The sequence below is a fragment of the Oncorhynchus masou genome, chromosome 5 (genome assembly GCF_036934945.1).
Source record: "Oncorhynchus masou masou isolate Uvic2021 chromosome 5, UVic_Omas_1.1, whole genome shotgun sequence".
Classification (NCBI taxonomy): Eukaryota; Metazoa; Chordata; class Actinopteri; order Salmoniformes; family Salmonidae; genus Oncorhynchus; species Oncorhynchus masou.
Window position 1 is genome coordinate 5,006,361 of NC_088216.1, and position 25,483 is coordinate 5,031,843.

Sequence of the window (25,483 nt, forward strand, 5' to 3'; positions counted from 1 at the left end):
TACCACCTAATGTATCAACTCTCTGATTCTCTAACTAGCTCGACCACCTATTGTATCTACTCTCTGATTCTCTAACTAGCTCTACCACCTATTGTATCTCCCCTCTACTCTCTGGTTATCTATCTCATCTTTATCTCTAAGAGGTCAATAATCCAGATCGTGTGACAAGGTACAGAACGACAGGCAGGCTCAGGGTCAGGGGAGGAAGAGGTCAATAATCCAGATCGTGTGACAAGGTACAGAACAGCAGGCAGGCTCAGGGTCAGGGCAGTCAGAATGGTCCAAACCGGGAAAGCTAGAAAACAGGAACTATAGAGATAGACAGGAGCAAGGGGGAAACCGCCGGTAGGCTTGAGGAACAAAACAAACTGGCAAAAGACTAACAGAAGACACAGGTATAAATACACAGGGGATAATTGGGAAGATGGGCGACACCTGTGGAGACAGGTGGAGGGGTGGAGACAAGCACAAAGACAGGTGAAAGAGATCAGGGTGTGACGCCTTCTCTCTAACGACCTCTACTACCTATTTTCCATCTCTTTACTCTAAGCTACAGGAAAGTGTGCGCCCTCAGACTTGGAGGGAAGCAAAAATCAATCCGCAAACATGATTAGCAAAGCACCCGTTGATGACTGACCAATCAGCCGACCAATCAGCCTGCTATCAACCCTTTGCAAACTTTTATACAAATGTATTTCACAGTAAACAGTAAACAGTAAACAAATTAACAACTGACTTTCAGTGTGCTATTAGGGAGAAACACTCAACATGTACAGCACTTACACAGATGACTGATGGTTGGCTGAATGAAATTGATAATAAAAAGCTTATATCCCCTGCTATATTGTGGATCGAGAGTTACCTGTCTAAAATAATACAGAGGGAGTTTTTCAGGGGAGCATCTTCAACATAATCCAGGTGGGGTCAAACATTTCCCAGGGTAGTTTATTAGACCCCTTATCTTTTAAATCTTTACTGATGACCTGCCACTGGTTCTGAGTGAAGCCTGCGTATCTATTTATGGTGATGCCTCAACATTATACACGTCAGCTACCACAGCAAGTTAAATCACAGCAGCACTTAACAACGAGCTGCTAGAACTAAATATTTCAAAAACTAAAAGCATTGTATTCGGGCCAAACCATTCACTAAACCCTAAAACGTCAACTAAATCTTGTGAAGAATAATGTGGAAATTGAGAAAGTTGTGGAGACTAAACTGCTTGGTTTAACCCTGGATTGTAAACGTTCATGGTCAACCCATATTGATGCCACGGTAACTAAAATGGGGAGAGGTCTGTAATGAGTAATACAGCGATGCTCTGCATTCCTGACTTTATATATAAACAAACCAAGTTCTACAGGCCCTAGTTTGGTCGCACCTGGACTACTTTCCAGTCATATGAAAGAGGGAAGTAGGCAAAAAAAATGGGCCGGGACAGAGCATCTCCTCTGGCCCTTAAATGTACACTGAGAGCCAACATTAATAATATGCATGTCAATCTCTCCAGGCTCAAAGTACAGGAGAGATTGACTGCATCACTACTTGTCTTTGTGAGAACTATTGATATATTGACATTTCAGAGCTTAATTAATAACCAAACTGTCTGTTTAAGTGACTAGTGCTCAGCTCAGACACCCATACAACCCCCACAAGACATGACACAAGAGGTCTCTTCACAATACCGAAGTCCAGGACAGACTACGGAAACACAGTACGACACAGAGCCACGATTACATGGAAATCTCTTCCACATCCTGTAACTCAGTCAAGCAGTAAAATCAGATAAAACTACACTTTACCGAACAGCTTGGACTGTAAGAAGACAAACACACTGGCACACAGACACAAACACACTGGCACACAGACACAAACACACTGGCACACAGACACAAACACACTGGCACACAGACACAAACACACTGGCACACAGACACAAACACACTGGCACACAGACACAAACACACTGGCACACAGACACAAACACACTGGCACACAGACACAAACACACTGGCACACAGACACAAACACACTGGCACACAGACACAAACACACTGGCACACAGACACAAACACATGATAAGACGCATATTTCAATATTGTTATTTTCTGTATTTTAGATTTTGTATTATAGGTATGTTATAGTAGAGTAGTGTGTAAAAATGTGTTGTAATAGAGTAGTGTGTAATAATGTGTTGTATTGTAGATGTGTTGTAGTAGAGTAGTGTGTAATAATGTGTTGTGGTAGAGTAGTGTATTGTCTGGTAGATATGTTGTGGTAGAGTAGTGTGTAATAATGTGTTGTATTGTAGATATGTTGTGGTAGAGTAGTGGGTAATAATGTGTTGTATTGTAGACATGTTGTGGTAGAGTAGTGTGTAATAATGTATTGTATTGTAGATATGTTGTAGTAGAGTTGTGTGTAATAATGTGTTGTATTGTTGATATGTTGTAGTAGAGTAGTGTGTAATAATGTATTGTAGATATGTTGTGGTAGAGTAGTGGGTAATAATGTATTGTAGATATGTTGTGGTAGAGTAGTGGGTAATAATATATTGTAGATATGTTGTGGTAGAGTAGTGTGTAATAATGTGTTGTATTGTAGATGTGTTGTAGTAGAGTAGTGGGTAATAATGTGTTGTGGTAGAGTAGTGTGTAATAATGTATTGTAGTAGAGTAGTGTGTAATAATGTATTGTAGATATGTTGTGGTAGAGTAGTGTGTAAAAATGTGTTGTAGATATGTTGTGGTAGAGTAGTGGGTAATAATGTATTGTAGATATGTTGTGGTAGAGTAGTGGGTAATAATGTATTGTAGATATGTTGTGGTAGAGTAGTGTGTAATAATGTGTTGTATTGTAGATGTGTTGTAGTAGAGTAGTGGGTAATAATGTGTTGTGGTAGAGTAGTGTGTAATAATGTATTGTAGTAGAGTAGTGTGTAATAATGTATTGTAGATATGTTGTGGTAGAGTAGTGTGTAAAAATGTGTTGTAGTTGAATAGTGTGTAAGAACAAATACAAATTCTACCTGTTGAATCTAACAGATATTTCTGAGGTGTGTATTAGTTCTGAATAACTTTGAATATTCTAATAAAAATAATGTACATTTAAAAACAAAAACGTTTTAAATAATAACTCAATGTTTTAAATACATAGCATTCTTGACAATGTACTTTAGCTCATTACTTAACTTTAGTGAGGTGCGCATGAAAAAAGAGATTTAGAAAATAAAGATTCTTACCTTGCTAATAACAGAAGTTAACCTTGTTGTTCTCGGAGTCTATGTTGGACTGGTTTGGACTGCTTTTATACTGTCAATGACAACAGAGTGAATGTCAACAATGCTTTGATGAAACAGGAGACACAGGTGTGTATGTCTCAAATGGCACCTCCTACATAGTTCACTAATGTTTCCTTATGTCCTCTGGTCAAAAATAGTGTACTACAAAGTGAATAGGGTGCCATTTATAATAGAATAGGGTGCCATTTATAAGAGAATAGGGTGCCATTTATAAATAGAATAGGGTGCCATTTATAATAGAATACGATGCCATTTATAATAGAACAGGGTGCCATTTATAAGGGAATAGGGTGCCATTTATAAGAGAATAGGGTGCCATTTATAATAGAATAGGGGGCCATTTATAAGGGAATAGGGGGCCATTTATAATAGAATCGGGTGCCATTTATAAGAGAATAGGGTGCCATTTATAAGGGAATAGGGTGCCATTTATAAGGGAATAGTGTGCCATTTAAAGGGAATAGGGTGACATTCATAAGGGAATAGGGTGCCATTTATAAGAGAATAGGGTGCCATTTAAAAGGGAATTGGGTGCCATTTATAAGAGAATAGGGTGCCATTTATAATAGAATAGGGTGCCATTTCTAAGAGAATAGGGTGCCATTTATAAGAGAATAGGGTGCCATTTATTAATAGAATAGGGTTCCACTTATAAGGGAATAGGGTACCATTTATAAGAGAATAGGGTGCCATTTAAAGGGGAATAGGGTGCCATTTAAAAGAGAATAGGGTGTCATTTATAGAATAGGGTGCCATTTATAAGAGAATAGGGTGCCATTTATAAGAGAATAGGGTGCCATTTATAATATAATATGGTGCCATTTATAAGGGAATAGGGTGCCATTTATAAAATAATAGGGTGCTATTTATAAGATAATAGGGTGCCACTTATAATGGAATAGGGTGCCATTTATAAGGGAATAGGGTGCCATTTATAAGAGAATAGGGTGCCATTTATAATATAATAGGGTGCCATTTATAAGAGAATAGGGTGCCATTTATAATAGAATAGGGTGCCAATAATATGGGAATAGGGTGCCATTTATAATAGAATAGGGTGCCATTTATAATAGAATAGGGTGTCATTTATAAGGGAATAAGTTGCCATTTATAAGAGAATAGGGTTCCATTTATAACAGAATAGGGTGCCATTTATAACAGAATAGGGTGCCATTTATAAGGGAATAGGGTGCCATTTATAAGTGAATAGTGTGCCATTTAAAGGGAATAGGGTGCCATTCATAAGGGAATAGGGTGCAATTTATAAGATAATAGGGTGCCATTTAAAAGTGAATAGGGTGCCATTTATAAGGGAATAGTGTGTTATTTATAAGATAATAGGGTGCCATTTATAAAAGAATAGTGTGTTATTTATAAGATAATAGGGTGCCATTTATAATAGAATATGGTGCCATTTATAAGGGAATAGGGTGCCATTTATAAGAGAATAGGGTGCCATTTATAATAGAATAGGGTGCCATTCATAAGAGAATAGGGTGCCATTTATAAGGGAATAGGGTGCCATTTATAAGAGAATAGGGTGCCATTTATAATAGAATAGTGTGCCATTTATAAGATAATAGGGTGCCATTTATAATAGAATAGGGTGCCATTTATAATAGAATAGGGTGCCATTTAAAAGGGAATAGGGTGCCATTTATAAAAGAATAGGGTGCCATTCATAAGAGAATAGGGTGCCATTTATAAGGGAATAGGGTGCCATTCATAAGAGAATAGGGTGCCATTTATAAGGGAATAGGGTGCCATTTATAAGAGAATAGGGTGCCATTTATAATAGAATAGTGTGCCATTTATAAGAGAATAGGGTGCCATTTATAATATAATAGGGTGCCATTTATAATAGAATAGGGTGCCATTTATAATAGAATAGGGTGCCAATAATATGGGAATAGGGTGCCATTTATAATAGAATAGGGTGCCATTTATAATAGAATAGGGTGTCATTTATAAGGGAATAAGTTGCCATTTATAAGAGAATAGGGTTCCATTTATAACATAATAGGGTGCCATTTATAACAGAATAGGGTGCCATTTATAAGGGAATAGGGTGCCATTTATAAGTGAATAGTGTGCCATTTAAAGGGAATAGGGTGCCATTCATAAGGGAATAGGGTGCCATTTATAAGATAATAGGGTGCCATTTAAAAGTGAATAGGGTGCCATTTATAAGAGAATAGGGTGCCATTTATAATAGAATAGGGTTCCATTTATAAGAGAATAGGGTGCCATTTATAATAGAATAGGGTTCCATTTATAAGAGAATAGGGTGCCATTTATAAGACAATAGGGTGCAATTTATAATAGAATAGGGTGCCATTTATAAGGGAATAGTATGTTATTTATAAGATAATAGGGTGCCATTTATAAAAGAATAGTGTGTTATTTATAAGATAATAGGGTGCCATTTATAATAGAATATGGTGCCATTTATAAGGGAATAGGGTGCCATTTATAAGAGAATAGGGTGCCATTTATAATAGAATAGGGTGCCATTCATAAGAGAATAGGGTGCCATTTATAAGGGAATAGGGTGCCATTTATAAGAGAATAGGGTGCCATTTATAATAGAATAGTGTGCCATTTATAAGAGAATAGGGTGCCATTTATAATAGAATAGGGTGCCATTTAAAAGGGAATAGGGTGCCATTTATAAAAGAATAGGGTGCCATTCATAATAGAATAGGGTGCCATTTATAAGAGAATAGGGTGCCATTTATAATAGAATAGGGTGCCATTCATAAGAGAATAGGGTGCCATTTATAAGGGAATAGGGTGCCATTTATAAGAGAATAGGGTGCCATTTATAATAGAATAGTGTGCCATTTATAAGAGAATAGGGTGCCATTTATAATAGAATAGGGTGCCATTTAAAAGGGAATAGGGTGCCATTTATAAAAGAATAGGGTGCCATTTATAAGAGAATAGGGTGCCATTTATAAGAGAATAGGGTGCCATTTATAAGAGAATCGGGTGCCATTTATAATAGAATAGGGTGCCATTTATAAGAGAAAAGGGTGCCATTCATAAGATAATAGGGTGCCATTTATAAGAGAATAGGGTGCCATTTATAATAGAATAGGGTGCCATTCATAAGATAATAGGGTGCCATTTATAAGTGAATAGGGTGCCATTTATAATAGAATAGGGTGCCATTTATAAGAGAATAGGGTGCCATTTATAAGAGAATAGGGTGCCATTTATAAGAGAATAGGGGGGCATTTATAAGAGAATAGGGTGCCATTTATAAGAGAATCGGGTGCCATTTATAAGAGAAAAGGGTGCAATTTATAAGAGAATAGGGTGCTATTTATAAGAGAATAGGGTGCCATTTATAAGAGAATAGGGTGCCATTTATAATAAAATAGGGTGCCATTTATAAGAGAATAGGGTGCCATTTATAATAGAATAGGGTGCCATTTATAAGGGAATAGGTTGCCATTTATAAAAGAATAGGGTGCTATTCATAAGAGAATAGGGGGGCATTTATAAGAGAATAGGGTGCCATTTATAAGAGAATAGGGTGCCATTTATAAGAGAATAGGGTGCCATTTATAAGAGAATAGGGTGCCATTTATAATAGAATAGGGTGCCATTTATAAGAGAATAGGGTGCCATTTATAATAGAATAGGGTGCCATTTATAAGAGAATATGGTGCCATTTATAAGAGAATAGGGTGCCATTTATAAGAGAATAGGGGGGCATTTATAAGAGAATAGGGTGCCATTTATAAGAGAATAGGGTGCCATTTATAAGAGAATAGGGTGCCATTTATAATATATTATCCATTTATGAAGAAAAATACAAGAACTGCACAAACACACATTTATCTCTCACCTGCTCTACTACCTATTGTATCTCCTATCTACAGTTGTGGAACATGACAAACTCGGCTCTGTCTAGTCTGTACGAACCTTAGAGAACTGTCTCTTTTGTGTTTCTGTACTGATAGAGATCGTCCTTGTCTGTTCAAGTCATCAGACTGTGTGAAACCACAGTATGTGACACATCCTAAGAGAGAATACAGTAGACGGCACACGTTATCGCGCATTAGACTGAGTGTTCATATAACCAGATAGTGCATCTGTTCCTTTGAAGCTGTCACGATGATTGTTGTGTAGGGACCTCGTTGAACTGGGAAATGTGTTTGAACATTTCAAAGAGTATTTCCCCCACCCCTGTTGTAGTCACCTTAGGGCTGTTGTCTATGAAACAGAAATACCTGTCAGGACATCCTGGCGGGAAGTTCTCACGCCTTAGAGTGAATGTTTATTTCACAAGATAGTGCATCTGTTCCTTTGAAGCTGTCATGATGATTGTTGTATAGGGACCTCGTTGAACTGGGAAATGTATTTGAATATTTCAAAGAGTATCTCCCCCACCCCTGTTGTAGTCACCTTAGGGCTGTTGTCTATGAAACAGAAATGTCCGGGGTTTGTTGGACAGCCCAGCCGCATTATAAATAAGCGCTGAACCCCACAAGCAGCTAAATAAGAAATTAATTAAAATAAACCCCCTAAATAAGAAATTCAAATAAACCCAGATCATTAAACAGGAAATTAAACATGTCTCCTAGGCCAATTGTTGGTGTACTTTGTGCGACGTGTCAAGAACACAATGACTTAAAAAATATACTGTGAGGTAACAATATACATATGTTTATTTAAAAATAAATTGTGTGTGATTTGACAACATCCAGTGAAATTGCAAATCGCGAAATTCAAAAATACCATTTTCGTAATATTTAACAATAAAGAACATATCCGTTTCATACATCATTTAAATTACAAGCCTAGTTGGTTTTTCCACCGAAAAGTAAGGAACCTTCACGATAGCCATTTTCACCTGAGATAGTAGATGGGCTGGACATGCTGAGAGATGAGTTCGGATTGGTCTGCCATGTAGCACGCTTCTGTCTATAACATGAGCTGCTCATTATCTGTGGGTAATCATTTCTAACACGGCTTTTTTAACGATATCAAAAATAACTGCAGAAAACCCTTGTCTCCGGATTACATCTTCAAACCAAGTGCAACTATGGCACCTGTGACAGAGAGGGAGAAACGTTCATGCATGTATGTGGGTAAGAGAGTCTAGCTAGCTACATTTCCAGATATCATATGTTTTTAATGTTGTCAGAAAGTTGTTTTCATTGCAAGTTAATGTGTACTGTTAGCTAGCTAACGTTCGCTGGCAGGCTGGCTCACTATCTAACATATGATCTGTGTACTGTTAGCTAGCTAACGTTCGCTAGCAGGCTGGCTCACTATCTAACATATGATCTGTGTACTGTTAGCTAGCTAACGTTCGCTAGCAGGCTGGCTCACTATCTAACGTATGATCTGTGTACTGTTAGCTAGCTAACGTTCGCTGGCAGGCTGGCTCACTATCGAACATATGATCTGTGTACTGTTAGCTAGCTAACGTTCGCTAGCAGGCTGGCTCACTATCTAACGTATGATCTGTGTACTGTTAGCTAGCTAACGTTCGCTAGCAGGCTGGCTCACTATCGAACGTATGATCTGTGTACTGTTAGCTAGCTAACGTTCGCTGGCAGGCTGGCTCACTATCGAACGTATGATCTGTGTACTGTTAGCTAGCTAACGTTCGCTAGCAGGCTGGCTCACTATCGAACATATGATCTGTGTACTGTTAGCTAGCTAACGTTCGCTAGCAGGCTGGCTCACTATCGAACATATGATCTGTGTACTGTTAGCTAGCTAACATTCGCTAGCAGGCTGGCTCACTATCGAACATATGATCTGTGTACTGTTAGCTAGCTAACGTTCGCTAGCAGGCTGGCTCACTATCTAACATATGATCTGTGTACTGTTAGCTAGCTAACGTTCGCTAGCAGGCTGGCTCACTATCTAACATATGATCTGTGTACTGATATTATTATTCTCTCAGATCCCTTTGCATTGCTAGTTATAGCCTAATGTTAGCTAGCTAGCTAATATTGAACCTACATGTAGAGAAGTTAATGTTATCAATTGTGATTATGGTTCATTGAATAGCTAGCTAGCTACATGTCTACACAAAAGACTCAACTATGCAAGTAACTATTTCACTGTAGAGTTTGACCTTCTGTATGATGTGCATGTGACATATAAACTTAGATTTTTTTTATATAGTGTTTGTTTAACCAGAGACGGTAATGTGAATAGGGTGCCATTCATAGGGTGCCATTTATAAGGGAATAGGGTGCCATTCATAAGAGAATAGGGTGCCATTTATAATAGAATAGTGTGCCATTTATAAGAGAATAGGGTACCGTTTATAAGGGAATAGGGTGCCGTTTATAAGGGAATAGGGTGCCATTTATAAGAGAATAGGGTGCCATTTTTAAGGGAATAGAGTGGCATTTATAAGGGAATAGGGTGCCATTTATAAGGGAATAGGGTGCCATTTATAAGGGAATAGGGTGCCATTTATGAAGCAAAATACAAGAACTGCACAAACACACACATTTATCTCTCACCAGCTCTACAACCTATTGGATCTCCTCTCTCTGATCTCTCTTTTGAAGAACATATAAAGATTGTTGCAAGGACAGCTTTTTTCCATCTACGTAACATTGCAAAAATCAGAAACTTTCTGTCCAAAAATTATGCAGAAAAATTAATCCATGCTTTTGTCACTTCTAGATTAGACTACTGCAATGCTCTACTTTCCGGCTAAGCGGCTAAAGAACTAAATGAACTTCAGTTCTGTGTACTAATATTACAACCCCCTTGGGTTGTGCCATGGCGGAGATCTTTGTGGGCTATACTCGGCCTTGTCTCAGGATGGTAAGTTGGTGGTTGAAGTTATCCCTCTAGTGGTGTGGGGGCTGTGCTTTGGCAAAGTGGGTGGGGTTATATTCTTCCTGTTTGACCCTGTCTGGGGGTGTCCTCGGATGGAGCCCTAGTGTCTCCTGACCCCTCCTGTCTCAGCCTCCAGTATTTATGCTGCAGTAGTTTATGTGTCGGGGGGCTAGGGTCAGTTTGTTATATCTGGAGTACTTCTCCTGTCCTATCCGGTGTCCTGTGTGAATTTAAGTATGCTCTCTCTAATTCTCTCTTTCTCTCTTTCTTTCTCTCTCTCGGAGGACCTGAGCCCGAGGACCATGCCTCAGGACTACCTGACATGATGACTCCTTGCTGTCCCCAGTCCACCTGGCCATGCTGCTACTCCAGTTTCAACTGTTCTGACTGTGATTATTATTATTTGACCATGCTGGTAATTTATGAACATTTGAACATCTTGGCCATGTTCTGTTACAATCTCCACCCGGCACAGCCAGAAGAGGACTGGCCACCCCACACAGCCTGGTTCCTCTCTAGGTTTCTTCCTAGGTTTTGGCCTTTCTAGGGAGTTTTTCCTAGCCACCGTGCTTCTACACCTGCATTGCTTGCTGTTTTGGGATTTAGGCTGGGTTTCTGTACAGCACTTTGAGATATCAGCTAATGTACGAAGGGCTATATAAATACATTTGATTTGATTTGATACAGAGGTGAACATGACAAACTAGGCTCTGTCTATTCTGTACTAACCTTAGAGAACTGTCTCTTGTGTTTCTATACTGATACAGATCATCCTTGTCTGTTCAAGTCATCAGACTGGGTGAACCCACAGTATGTGACACATCCTGTTACTCTATAGGATCCCAATTGTGTGAAAACTTGCTGAGGAGAACAGAGAATAGCATGATTAGCTGTCATATGATATAACCATTCAGACTTTACCCTGTCAGCAGATAGTTATGAAACCGTCACTGGTGTAGAGAGGAACAGTGATAGATTGGAACCAGGTGTGTGTAATGATGACGAGACAAGTTGATGAGTGAAGGGCGTTTGCCAGCAGTAGGTAAGACAGCAGCGAGAAGGCCGGCGACGCCGAACGCCTGGGCTAGACGGGAGGGGGAGCCAAAGAGAAGGCCGGCGATGCTGAACGCCTGGGCTCGACGGGAGGGGGAGCCAAAAAGAAGGCCGGCGATGCTGAACGCCTGGGCTAGACGGGAGGGGGAGCCAAAGAGAAGGCCAGCGACGCTGAACGCCTAGGCTAGACGGGAGGGGGAGCCAAAGAGAAGGCCGGCGACGCTGAACGCCTGGGCTAGACGGGAGGGGGAGCCAAAGAGAAGGCCGGCGACGCTGAACGCCTGGGCTAGGCGGGAGTGGGAGCCAAAGAGAAGGTCGGCGAAGAAGAACGCCTGGGCTCGACGGGAGGGGGAGCCAAAGAGAAGGCCGGCGACGCTGAACACCTGGGCTAGACGGGAGGGGGAGCCAAAGAGAAGGCCGGCGATGCTGAACGCCTGGGCTAGGCGGGAGGGGGAGCCAAAGAGAAGGCCGGCGATGCTGAACGCCTGGGCTAGACAGGAAGGGGAGCCAAAGAGAAGGCCGGCGAAGAAGAACGCCTGGGCTCGACGGGAGGGGGAGCCAAAGAGAAGGCCGGCGAAGAAGAACGCCTGGGCTCGACGGGAGGGGGAGCCAAAGAGAAGGCCGGCGATGCTGAACGCCTGGGCTCGACGGGAGGGGGAGCCAAAGAGAAGGCCGGCGATGCTGAACGCCTGGGCTCGACGGGAGGGGGAGCCAAAGAGAAGGCCGGCGATGCTGAACGCTTGGGCTAGACGGGAGGGGGAGCCAAAGAGAAGGCCGGCGACGCTGAACGCCTAGGCTAGACGGGAGGGGGAGCCAAAGAGAAGGCCGGCGACGCTGAACGCCTGGGCTCGACGGGAGGGGGAGCCAAAGAGAAGGCCGGCGATGCTGAACGCCTGGGCTAGACGGGAGGGGGAGCCAAAGAGAAGGCCGGCGATGCTGAACGCCTGGGCTAGACGGGAGGGGAGCCAAATAGAAGGCTGGCGATGCTGAACGCCTGGGCTAGACGGGAAGGGGAGCCAAAGAGAAGGCCGGCGACGCTGAACGCCTGGGCTAGGTGGGAGGGGGAGCCAAAGAGAAGGCCGGCGATGCTGAACGCCTGGGCTAGACAGGAAGGGGAGCCAAAGAGAAGGCCGGCGACGCTGAACACCTGGGCTAGACGGGAGGGGGAGCCAAAGAGAAGGCCGGCGATGCTGAACGCCTGGGCTAGGCCGGAGGGGGAGCCAAAGAGAAGGCCGGCGATGCTGAACGCCTGGGCTAGACAGGAAGGGGAGCCAAAGAGAAGGCCGGCGACGCCGAACGCCTGGGCTAGACGGGAGGTGGAGCCAAAGAGAAGGCTGGTGTGACAGAAACGAGTGATGACCGTGTCTTTGCACTATGTACCTTCCCATTGTTTCCACACATCTGATAAACTGACAGGTGGACAAAATAGGTTGTACTTTTTCTATAAAAGGAGAGACAACTCTGTTCATCGGGCCTCAACTGTTGAGGTGCATTAGTTACTGTAAGCGCTCCATTTTAGCAAATCTAATAATAAAGTGTTTGAAAGGATCTACAGTCTCTCTCTTCCCTTTGATTAGAATTACTACGACAATACTCTCTGATTCTCTATCTCCTCTTTATCTCTACTGCCTATTGTATCTCCTCTCTACCTCCTCTCTATCTCTACTACCTATTGTATCTCCTCTCAACTCTCTGATTCTCTATCTCCTCTATACTCTCTGATTCTCTATCTCTACTACCTATTGTATCTCCTCTTTATCTCTACTGCCTATTGTATCTCTCTACTCTCTGATTGTCTATGACCTCTTTATCTCTATCTCTACTACCTATTGTATCTCCTCATTATCTCTAACTAGCTCTACTACCTATTGTATCAACAGTAGTGACCAAAAACTGCTGCCTCAATTTGTATAATGGCAATTTGCTTCTACTCCAGAATGTTATGAAGAGTGATCAGATGAATTGCAATTAATTGCAAAGTCCCTCTTTGTCATGCAAATGAACTGAATCCCCCCAAAACATTCCCACTGCATTTCTGCAGAAGGCTTCAGGGCGCCCAAGAAAGTCCAGCAATCTCCAGGACCGTCTCCTAAAGTTGATTCAGCTGCGAGATCGTGGCACCACCAGTACAGAGCTTGCTCAGGAATGGCAGCAGGCAGGTGTGAGTGCATCTGCACGCACAGTGAGGTGAAGACTTTTGGAGGATGGCCTGGTGTCAAGAAGGGCAGCACAGAAGACACTTCTCTCCAGGAAAAACATCAGGGACAGACTGATATTCTGCAAAAGGTACAGGGTACAGTCATTTTCTCTGATGAATCCCCTTTCTGATTGTTAGGGGCATCCGGAAAAAAGCTTGTCCGGAGAAGACAAGGTGAGCGCAACCATCAGTCCTGCGTCATGCCAACAGTAAAGCATCCTGAGACCATTCATGTGTGGGGTTGCTTCTCAGTCAAGGGAGTGGGCTCACTCAAAATTTTGCTTAAAAACACAGCAATGAATAAAGAATGGTACCAATACATCCTCCGAAAGCAACTTCTCCCAACCCTCCAGGAACAGTTTGGTGACGAACAATGCCTTTTCCAGCACAATGGAGCACCTTGCCATAAGGCAAAAGTGATAACTAAGTGGCTCGTGGAACAAAACATCTATATTTTCGGTCCATGGCCAGGAAACTCCCCAGACCTTAATCCCATTGAGAACTTGTGGTCAATCTTCAAGAGGCGGGTGGACAAACAAAACCCCACAAATTCTGACACACTCCAAGCATTGATTATGCAAGAATGTGCTGCCATCAGTCAGGATGTGACCCAGAAGTTAATTGACAGCATGCCAGGGCAGATTGAAGAGGTCTTGAAAAAGAAGGGTCAACACTGCAAATATTGACTCTTTGCATCAACTTCATGTAATTGTCAATAAAAGCCTTTGACACTTATGAAATGCTTGTAATTATACTTCAGTATTCCATAGTGACATCTGACAAAAATATCTAAAGACACTGAAGCAGCAAACTTTGTGGAAATTAATATTTGTGTCATTCTCAAAACTTTTGGCCATGATTGTACTCTCTACTCTAATAGACATATATCTCCTCTTTATCTATAACTAGCTCTACTACCTATTGTATCTACTCTCTACTCTCTGATCCTCTAACTCCACTTTATCTCTAACTAGCTCTACTACTTATTTGCCATCTCTTTAATCTAAGTTACAGGAAAGTGTGTGCCCTCAGACCTGGAGCGAAGCAAAAGTCATTAATCTGCCCGAGAATAGCAAAGCACCCGTTGATGGCTCAAACAGTCGACCAATCAGCCTACAACCAACTTTTAGAAAATAATGGTGTTTGACCAGATACAATTGTATTTCAGAGTAAACTAATTAACAACTAACTTTCAGTGTGCTAATAGGGAGAGACACTCAACATGTACAGCACTGACACTGATGACTGATGATTGGCTGAAATAAATTGTTATGAAGAATCTTGTGGGAGTGGTTTTATTAGACTTCAGGACAAAAGCTACCCGTCTAACAGAACACAGAGGGTGTTCTTTAATGGAAGCCTCTCCAACATAATCCAGGCAGAGTCGGGCGTTTCCCAGGGTTTATTATATTGTTTAGGCCCATTGTTTTATTCACTTTACTAATGACCTGCCACTGGCTCTGAGTGAAGCCTGTGTATCTATTTATGGTGCTGCCTCAACATTATACACGTCATCTACCATAGGAAGTGAAATCACTACAACACTTAACAAAGAGCTGCAGACAGTTTTAGAATAGGTGGCAAGTAATCAGCTAGAACACGTCAGCTAGACTACACCTATTGAATAGAAGAGGCATTTTCATTTCACATAATTCAATTGTATTTGCTTTAGTTCCAATTCAAATTGCAAATCTGTATGCTGTTTACTACTTTAATTAAAATGTATTTCAAATTAAATAATTTCATAGGATTATTTTTGCCATTCTCAATTCAATTCTGAAATTACTACAACCCTGTTATACACTACAAAATCTAACATATTTCCCTGAGAGTGAAATGAGTCCCTGACAAAAACAATAACAAAGGTGGTGGGGAGGCCAGTGGTGCTGCTTCCCCATCTGCTGATTCCAATATGGCCGAAACATCATAGTTACCTTAAAATAGATTTTGGAATAAAGGATATATTTTGTAATCTCAATTGAATTGAATTGAGAGAGAGATTAAATGGATTAATGCAATTACAAAACACTATACCAGATATTTATACAATACAAAATCTAACATTTCTCTGAGAGTTAAATGAGTCCCAGAGATTCAGTCTGATTAAGGCCAATATGGCAGAAACGTCATACCTTATAATTAATTTTGGGATAAAGGATACATTTTTAATCTCAAGAGCGAGAGTTGCACCTATTGTCAAGTCTACTCTTACTCCTCCCTTCTGGTGTTTGTCGTCACCAAAATACTAACCGCCAGTCCTGGGATTCATCATTACGCACACCCGGCGATCATCATTGCGCACACCTGGCGATCATCATTACGCACGCCTGGCGATCATCATTACGCACACCTGGCGATCATCATTACGCACACCTGGCACTCATCATTACGCACACCTGGCAATCCTCATTACGCACACCTGGCACTCATCATTGCGCACACCTGCCACTCATCATTATGATTCCCACCTGGACTACATTACCTTCCTCATTACCTCCCCTTTGTCCTCCCCTCCCTGTAACGGCTTTCTGTGGAAGAAGGTGAGGACCAAAGCGCGAACTGAACACTGAATAATGAAAACAACAAAGAGAACAAACAAAACCGAAACAGGTCTGTCTGGTGCAGACACAAAAACAGAAGACAACATCCCACAACCTAAGGTGGCAAATCAGGCTGCCTAAGTATGATTCCCAATCAGAGACAACGATAGACAGCTGTCCCTGATTGAGAACCATACCCAGCCAAAACATAGAAACACAAAACCTAGAAATAAAGAACATAGAATGCCAACCCAAATCACACCCTGACCAAACCAAAAGTAGAGACATAAAAAGCTCTCTATGGTCAGGGCGTGACACTTACGTTCATTCCTCAGTCGGTATTGTTCCTGTGTTCGTGCTATATCGCCACTGTTACTCTGGCTAGTTTCATGTTTGTTGTTTTCTTTAACGTTTCACCTGCTCCTCGACTCACAACATCATCGTTACACCTATTTCTCCTTATCAATCACAAAAGGAGACCGCAAGTCCCTCTTGATGGAAAATAATGAAACAACATTTTAAAATATGCATTCTTAAAAATACCATTATGTAAACATATACACAATATCTAAACAGAGATATATCTTGATCTTGTGTTCAGTACAAGTCAGTTGTCCGGTAGATGTTAAGTTTCACATGTTTCCTGAGACCTGTCCAAGATGATTCAACATTCACCATGTTCCAGATTGAAATTCCATCATCTTGTCGTCTACAGCCAGTGTATCAGAGTAACACAGGTAGGTTGTCTGGTAAACAGTAGCCCTGATCTTGTAGTCTGCAGCCAGTGTACCAGAGTAACACAGGTAGGTTGTCTGGTAGACAGTAGCCCTGATTGTGTAGTCTGTAGCCAGTGTACCAGAGTAACACAGGTAGGTTGTCTGGTAGACAGTAGCCTCACAGTGATGTCATCTTACCTGAGACCTGGGGCTTGTATAGTAAACTACAGACTGATGGGAGTGCTGGTGAGAATGGTGTCCAATCATGTTACACACCAACCACCTCTGGTCAGGATGGCTCCTCCTCAAAGTGCTGCTATCTGTCTCTGATAAATGTTTTGATATCTTCTGAGTTTGTGAGGTGGTATTCATGGCTACCTCTCAGTCTGTCTGTCTCTCTCATGTAATTTATTAGTAATATAGTGTTACGTTCGTCATGGGAACAATAGAGTAGAGTTCCACATCTTTATTTTTAAAGTGAAACTTCAGCAAACCAAAACAAACAATGAACCCCATCACAGAGAACACCAGTAGCCTACCCTCTCACAGAGAACACCAGTAGCCTACCACCACACAGAGAACACCTGTAGCCTACACCCGCACAGAGAACACCAGTAGCCTACCCCCTCACAGAGAACACCAGTAGCCTACCCTCACACAGAGAACACCAGTAGCCTATCCCCTCACAGAGAACACCAGTAGCCTACCCCCACACAGAGAACACCAGTAGCCTACCCTCTCACAGAGAACACCAGTAGCCTACTCCGTACCCCCTCACCGAGAACACCAGTAGCCTATTCCGTACCCCCTCACCGAGAACACCAGTAGCCTACTCCGTACCCCCTCACCGAGAGGGGTAAGGGGTAGGCTATTTTTATCTGTTTTTTTAAATCTAATTTTACTGCTTGCATCAGTGACTTGATGTTGGCTTGAGTTACATGTAGTCATTGCTCTATGTGGTACTGTGGGCCTCCCATAGTCTGTTCTGGACTTGGGGACTGTGAAGAGACCTCTGGTGGCATGTCTTGTGGGGTATGCATGGGTGTCTGAGCTGTGTGCATGTCATTTGAACAGACAGCTTGGTGCTATCAACATGCCAACTCCTCTCACAAATACAAATAGTGATGACGTCAATCGCTCCTCTACTTTGAGCCAGGAGAGATTGACATGAATATTATTAGTGTTAGCTCTCTGTGTACATCCCAGGACCAGCCATGCTGCCCTGTTCTGAGCCAATTGTCCCTCTTTGTGGCACCTGACCACATGCCTGAACAGTAGTCCAGGTGCGACAAAACTAGGGCCTGTAGGACCTGCCTTGTTGATAGTGTTGTTAAGAAGGTAGAGCAGCACATTATTATGGACAGACTTCTTCCCATCTTAGCTACTGCTGTATCATTATGTTTTTACCATGACAGTTTACAATCCAGGGTCACTCCAAGCAGTTTAGTCACCTCAACTTACTCAATTTCCACATGATTTATTACATTATTTAATTGAGGTTTAGGGTTTAGTGAATGATTTGTCCCAAATACAATGATTTAGAAATATTTAGGACTAACTTATTCCTTGCCACCCACTCTGAAACTAACTGCAGCTCTTTGTTAACTGTTGCAGTCATTTCAGTCACTGTAGTAGCTGATGTGTATAGTGTTATCCACATACATAGACATACTGGCTTTACTCAAAGTCAGTGGCATTTCATTAGTAAATATTGAAAAGAGTAAGGGACCTAGACCGCTGCCCTGGGGAATTCCTGATTCTACCTGGATTATGTTAGAGAGACTTCCCATAAAGAACACCCTCTATGTTCTGTTAGACTCTTTATCCACAATATAACAGGGGCTGTAAAGCCATAACACCTACATTTTTCCAACAGAAGACTATAATTGATAATGTTAAAAGCCACACTGAAGTCTAAAAAAAACAGCCCCCACATTATTTTTATCATCAATTTCTCATTTGTGTAGGTGCTGTGCATGTTGTATGTCCTTCCTTGTAAGCGTGCTGAAATTCTGTTGTCAATTTGCTTACTGTAAAATAGCATTGTATCTGGTCAAACGCAATTATTTCCAAAAGTTTACTAAGGGTTGGTAACAGGCTGATTGGTCAGCTGTTTGAGCCAGTACAGGGGGCTTTACTATTCTTAGTTAGCAGAATGACCTTTGCTCCCCTCCAGGCCTGAGGGAACACACTTTCTAGTAGACTTAAATTGAAAATATGGCAAATAGGAGTGGCAATATCATCCTCTATTATCCTCAGTCATTTTCCATCCAAGTTGTCAGACCCCGGTGGCTTGTCATTGTTGATAGACAGCAATCAATTGTTCACCTCTTCCACATTCCCTTTACGGAATTCAAAATTACAATGCTTGTCTTTCATAATTTGATCAGATATACTTAGATGTGTAGTGCCAATGACAAAATCATTAAAGTAGTTGACAATGTCAGTCGGTTTTGTGATAAATGAGCCATCTGATTCAATGAATGATGTAGCGGTTTGCCTTTTTTCCCAAAATGTCACTTAAGGTGCTCCATAGTTTTTTACTATCATTCTTTATGTAATTTATCTTTGTTTCAGTGAAGTATCTTCTTCTTTTTATTCAGTTTAGTCACGTGATTTCTCAATTTGCAGTACGTTTACCAATCGGTTGCACAGCCAGACTTATTTGCCATTCCTTTTGCCTCAACCATCATCATTTGTGATCTTTCCTCTTTAGATGCATATCTTATCTTTTACCACATGTCCATTATTATCCAATGGAACGATGATGAACTAGTTCTGCATGTTACCACATGTCCATTATTATCCAATGGAACGATGATGAACTAGTTCTGCATGTTACCACATGTCCATTATTATCCAATGGAACGATGATGAACTAGTTCTGCATGTTAACACATGTCCATTATTATCCAATGGAACGATGATGAACTAGTTCTGCATGTCTATTATTATCTAATGGAACGAGGATGAACTAGTTCTGTATGTTACCACATGTCCATTATTATCCAATGGAACGATGATGAACTAGTTCTGCATGTTACCACATGTCCATTATTATCCAATGGAACGATGATGAACTAGTTCTGCATGTTACCACATGTCCATTATTATCATTTACACATTTACATTTAAGTCATTTAGCAGACGCTCTTATCCAGAGCGACTTACAAGTTAATTTTTACCTTTATTTAACCAGGCAAGTCAGTTAAGAACACATTCAGTTAAGAACACATTCTGCATGTTACCACATGACCATTATTATCCAATGGAACGATGATGAACTAGTTCTGCATGTTACCACATGACCATTATTATCCAATGGAACGATGATGAACTAGTTCTGCATGTTACCACATGACCATTATTATCCAATGGAACGATGATGAACTAGTTCTGCATGTTACCACATGTCCATTATTATCCAATGGAACGATGATGAACTAGTTCTGCATGTTACCACATGTCCATTATTATCCAATGGAACGATGATGAACTAGTTCTGCATGTTACCACATGTCCATTATTATCCAATGGAACGATGATGAACTAGTTCTGCATGTTACCACATGACCATTATTATCCAATGGAACGATGATGAACTAGTTCTGCATGTTACCACATGACCATTATTATCCAATGGAACGATGATGAACTAGTTCTGCATGTTACCACATGTCCATTATTATCCAATGGAACGATGATGAACTAGTTCTGCATGTTACCACATGTCCATTATTATCCAATGGAACGATGATGAACTAGTTCTGCATGTTACCACATGTCCATTATTATCCAATGGAACGATGATGAACTAGTTCTGCATGTTACCACATGTCCATTATTATCCAATGGAACGATGATGAACTAGTTCTGTATGTTACCACATGTCTATTATTATCCAATGGAACGATGATGAACTAGTTCTGCATGTTACCACATGTCTATTATTATCCAATGGAACGATGATGAACTAGTTCTGCATGTTACCACATGTCCATTATTATCCAATGGAACGATGATGAACTAGTTCTGCATGTTACCACATGTCCATTATTATCCAATGGAACGATGATGAACTAGTTCTGCATGTTACCACATGACCATTATTATCCAATGGAACGAGGATGAACTAGTTCTGCATGTTACCACATGTCCATTATTATCCAATGGAACGATGATGAACTAGTTCTGCATGTTACCACATGTCCATTATTATCCAATGGAACGAGGATGAACTAGTTCTGCATGTTACCACATGACCATTATTATCCAATGGAACGATGATGAACTAGTTCTGCATGTTACCACATGTCTATTATTATCCAATGGAACGATGATGAACTAGTTCTGCATGTTACCACATGTCCATTATTATCCAATGGAACGATGATGAACTAGTTCTGCATGTTACCACATGTCCATTATTATCCAATGGAACGAGGATGAACTAGTTCTGCATGTTACCACATGTCCATTATTATCCAATGGAACGATGATGAACTAGTTCTGCATGTTACCACATGACCATTATTATCCAATGGAACGATGATGAACTAGTTCTGCATGTTACCACATGTCCATTATTATCCAATGGAACGATGATGAACTAGTTCTGCATGTTACCACATGTCCATTATTATCCAATGGAACGATGATGAACTAGTTCTGCATGTTACCACATGTCCATTATTATCCAATGGAACGATGATGAACTAGTTCTGCATGTTACCACATGACCATTATTATCCAATGGAACGATGATGAACTAGTTCTGTATGTTTCTAAACAGACAAAGAGAAACTGTAAATATAGTGGGGTAAAAAAGTATTTAGTCAGCCACCAATTGTGCAAGTTCTCCCACTTAAAAAGATGAGAGAGGCCTGTAATTTTCATCATAGGTACACTTCAACTATGACAGACAAAATGAGAAAAAAAAGGCTTTTTAATTTATTTATTTGCAAATTATGGTGGAAAATAAGTAAGTTGCCCCACTGTAACTGCCATGATATAAAACAGTCATGAGGGTTATTTCAGGTCAGGCTCACTAGCATGGTGACTATAGTAGCTGCTGTCATTTGTCCTATTTCACACTTGTACATGTGTGAGTTGGACAAGTGTTTCTTGCAAATGTTTCACCTTGTCTGCTCCTAGAGTTGAACCAGAGACCTTTCGGTTACTGGCCCAATGCTCTGACCTCAGGTAGCAATACAGAACAACACTAAGGTGTGTTATAGAGCAGTGCACTAGACAGCTGACGATGCCCGAAAGGCAATTTCTCCATTCACAGAGAACACATTTATGGTAAATGCATACGAATGTCTGCTGAAGTTGCATTGTCAGCTGTCTCGTGCTCTATACCACTTCTTGTATTGAATCACAGCCTGTGTGTGTCTGTACAGTATTGGATTGAATCCCAGCCTGTGTGTGCCTATACAGTTGACCATCATTTCTAATTTTGATATTGGAGTCTCTTCTAGTTCTGAAGTACAGTTGCATTCTAATATAATGGAACCCTTGCACTTTACAATGGGAGTGTAACAATGGAGCAGAACGTTCTGTTTTCTCTTTTCCAAACTGGTTGAATGGCTATTTAACCCTGTAACCCAGCAACAAGTCTGGCTGATACTAACTCACAGTCCTGCGGACTTCAGTCTTGAAAGGCTCTTTTGATGTTGGCGACATGATGTGTTGATAATGAAGAGGGCTGTGTTTTTACTGGTTGTCTCTCCTCTTTGTCTCATTCCTATGTTTAGACACTGCTGACGCCTGACAGATCTTATGACGCCTGGATAGGTATTTTAAGTATCAGCTAACCACATCATATGTTACAGCAATTTTCCAGTCCATGACACAGTCAATGACTTGGCATGCAACCTTCGGTTGTTGCCACACACGGCCACACACAGCCTCGAGCGCCGCCACCTATCATTACAACTGTTGTATTTTCAAATCCAAACAATGAAAGGTCTCAACCTCAGAGAAAAAAAACATGAGACAGAATCAATCAATGTATCCAATTAGTATCGGAGAGAATATTGCAAAGGCTACTTGTCCAGACCAGTGAGTTACCGCTCTTCCTCGTTGTACAGTATACCATCTGGTTCGTGTTAACCAGGCTACTTGTCCAGACCAGTGAGTTACCGCTCTTCCTCGTTGTACAGTATACCATCTGGTTCGTGTTAACCAGGCTACTTGTCCAGACCAGTGAGTTACCGCTCTTCCTCGTTGTACAGTATACCATCTGGTTCGTGTTAACCAGGCTACTTGTCCAGACCAGTGAGTTACCGCTCTTCCTCGTTGTACAGTATACCATCTGGTTCGTGTTAACCAGGCTACTTGTCCAGACCAGTGAGTTACCGCTCTTCCTCGTTGTACAGTATACCATCTGGTTCGTGTTAACCAGGCTACTTGTCCAGACCAGTGAGTTACCGCTCTTCCTCGTTGTACAGTATACCATCTGGTTCGTGTCAGCCAGGCTACCTGCAATTTACAACAGGGGAGATCAATTGCACAGTAAACAAATGTAATTTGACTCCAACCAAATTGGACTCCATTTGGAAGACCCATTTGCGACCAAGGTTTAACTGATGTGTTGAGATGTTGCTTCAAAATATCCACATAATTTTCCCTCCTCATGGTGCCATCTATTTTGTGAAGTGCACCAGTCCCTCCTGCAGCAAACCACCCCCACAACATGATGCTGCCACCCCGTGCTTCACGGTTGGGGTGGTGTTCTTCAGCTTGCAAGCCTCCCCCTTTTTCCTCCAAACATAACGATGGTCATTATGGCCAAACATTTCTATTTTTGTTTCATCAGACCAGAGGACATTTCTCCAAAAAGTACAATCTTTGTCCCCTTGTGCCGTTGCAAACTGTAGTCTGGCTTTTCTATGGTGGTTTTGGAGCAGCGTCTTCTTCCTTGCTGAGCGGCCTTTCAGGTTCTGTCGATATAGGACTCGTTTTACTGCGGATATAGATACTTCTGTACCTGTTTCCTCCAGCATCTTCACAAGGTCCTTTGATGTTTCTGGGATTGATTTGCACTTTTCGCACCAAAGTACGTTCATCTCAAGTAGACGGAATGAGTCTCCTTCCTGAGCCGTATGACGGCTGTGTGGTCCCATGGTGTTTATACTTGTGTACTATTGTTTGTACAGATGAACGTGGTACCTGCAGGTGTTTGGAAGTTGCTCCCAAGGATGAACCAGACTTGTGGAGGTCTACAACTTTTTTCTGAGGTCTTGGCTGATTTCTTTTGATTTTCCCATGATGTCAAGCAAAGAAGCACTGAGTTTGTAGGTAGGCCTTGAAATACATCCACAGGTACACCTCCAATTGACTCAAATTATGTCAATTAGCCTATCAGAAGCTTCTAAAGCCATGACATCATTTTCTGGAATTTTCCAAGCTGTTTAAAGGCACAGTCAACTTAGTGTATGTAAACTTCTGACTCACTGGAATTGTGATACAGTGAATTATAAGTGAAATAATATGTTTGTAAACAATTGTTGGAGAAATTACTTGTGTCATGCACAAAGTAGATGTCCAAACCGACTTACAAAAACTAGTTTGTTAACAAGACATTTGTGAAGTGGTTGAAAAAAGTGTTTTAATGACTCCAAACTAAGTGTATGTAAACTTACGACTTGAACTGTATCTGCACATATGTGATGTATTCTGACACTTTTGGGAACAGCTTTTGGCCCTGGGGCCCACTGTCAGATCTACTAGCTAAAACGTAATCGCTTTAACTGTCTTGAATGAGCCTCATGTCTCAGGTGAAGTCACCGCTCAGGGAAAGTTTGGGGACTTTACTTTTTAAAGGTCAAATAAGGGACATGTTTTTTACATCTTCGTATATAGAAACTTACAAGCATTTCCCTGTGTCATTTACACCCGCTGTATCCTGTGCACGTGATGAATAAACATTTGATTTGATTTAGACGACACTGCATATTTTTAAGCGTTTAACATTTCCACGTCATTGTCCCTACATAAACACATTTATCTGATCCATTCATTCATTCATCAAATCCTTCATTTCATTGGATTAAGAAAAACTGTTATCATGAGATTATTGTGGTCACAGGTCCCAAAGTGCAGTCATCATCATCATTATCATCATCAACACAACCATCATCATATTGGACTGATTTATTTTAGTATAAACTTGACTGATGCATTGAGAACAAGCATTTCCAACATAGTAATTATTTCTCTAGAAAATATATTCAGTCTTTGGAGAAGACTGTTTAAACCTTAGCTACAGTGGCGGTTTTAGCATGTTAATTTAATAAAAAAATGTAATTGTGGGATGCATGCCAGCAAAGCCACTACACAACACAACACTAAACAATACATGAATTGCACTATAACGGTGACAAACAACGCCTACAATCTGTTAGGGCCTACATAAAGCTGTCCCAACAGCACCACTGCTACACCTGGCTATCAGTGGAGCCTTGTCTGGCAGTGAAACAGTTAATTCAGCCTTTTTTACTACCTTTAAAAAAAACATGGCTGACTTGATATAACAAATGTGTTTTCTAAAGACAAATGAGACGTACAAACTATGGCATAAGGGGACGAGAAGCGGATAAGAGGCCATCCGTCATTCCAATTCAGACATTAATGAGCTATTTGTTCCGCACTTTTGTAATGTACAGCGACAGAATTCAGAACATGGGCCGTTCTTACAGTGTTCTCCCTGTACACCAAGTCAGAACCGTAGGATAAATTAAGGGGGCATATAAGCAGACAATGAAAGCAGTTACAAGATTCGATTGATTACATTTCTCAGAAACAGGTTATAGGCTACATGTGCACCACCAAGTCAGAACAGTAGGCG

General features: G+C 41.1%; 1 protein-coding gene across 8 annotated transcripts in view; it reads right to left on the reverse strand.

The window, feature by feature from the left end:
- LOC135531287 (caspase recruitment domain-containing protein 8-like) overlaps positions 1-25,483 on the reverse strand; it is a 76,552-nt gene that overhangs the window by 36,605 nt on the left and 14,464 nt on the right. For 7 of the 8 annotated variants that reach the window (XM_064959429.1, XM_064959427.1, XM_064959412.1 and 4 more), the window contains one exon: positions 3,242-3,311. The gene's annotated coding sequence lies outside the window, so the exon portion shown is untranslated. Of the gene's footprint in view, positions 1-3,241; positions 3,312-7,234; positions 7,254-25,483 lie in introns of those variants that run through there. The other variant, XM_064959426.1, reaches the window with a different exon arrangement.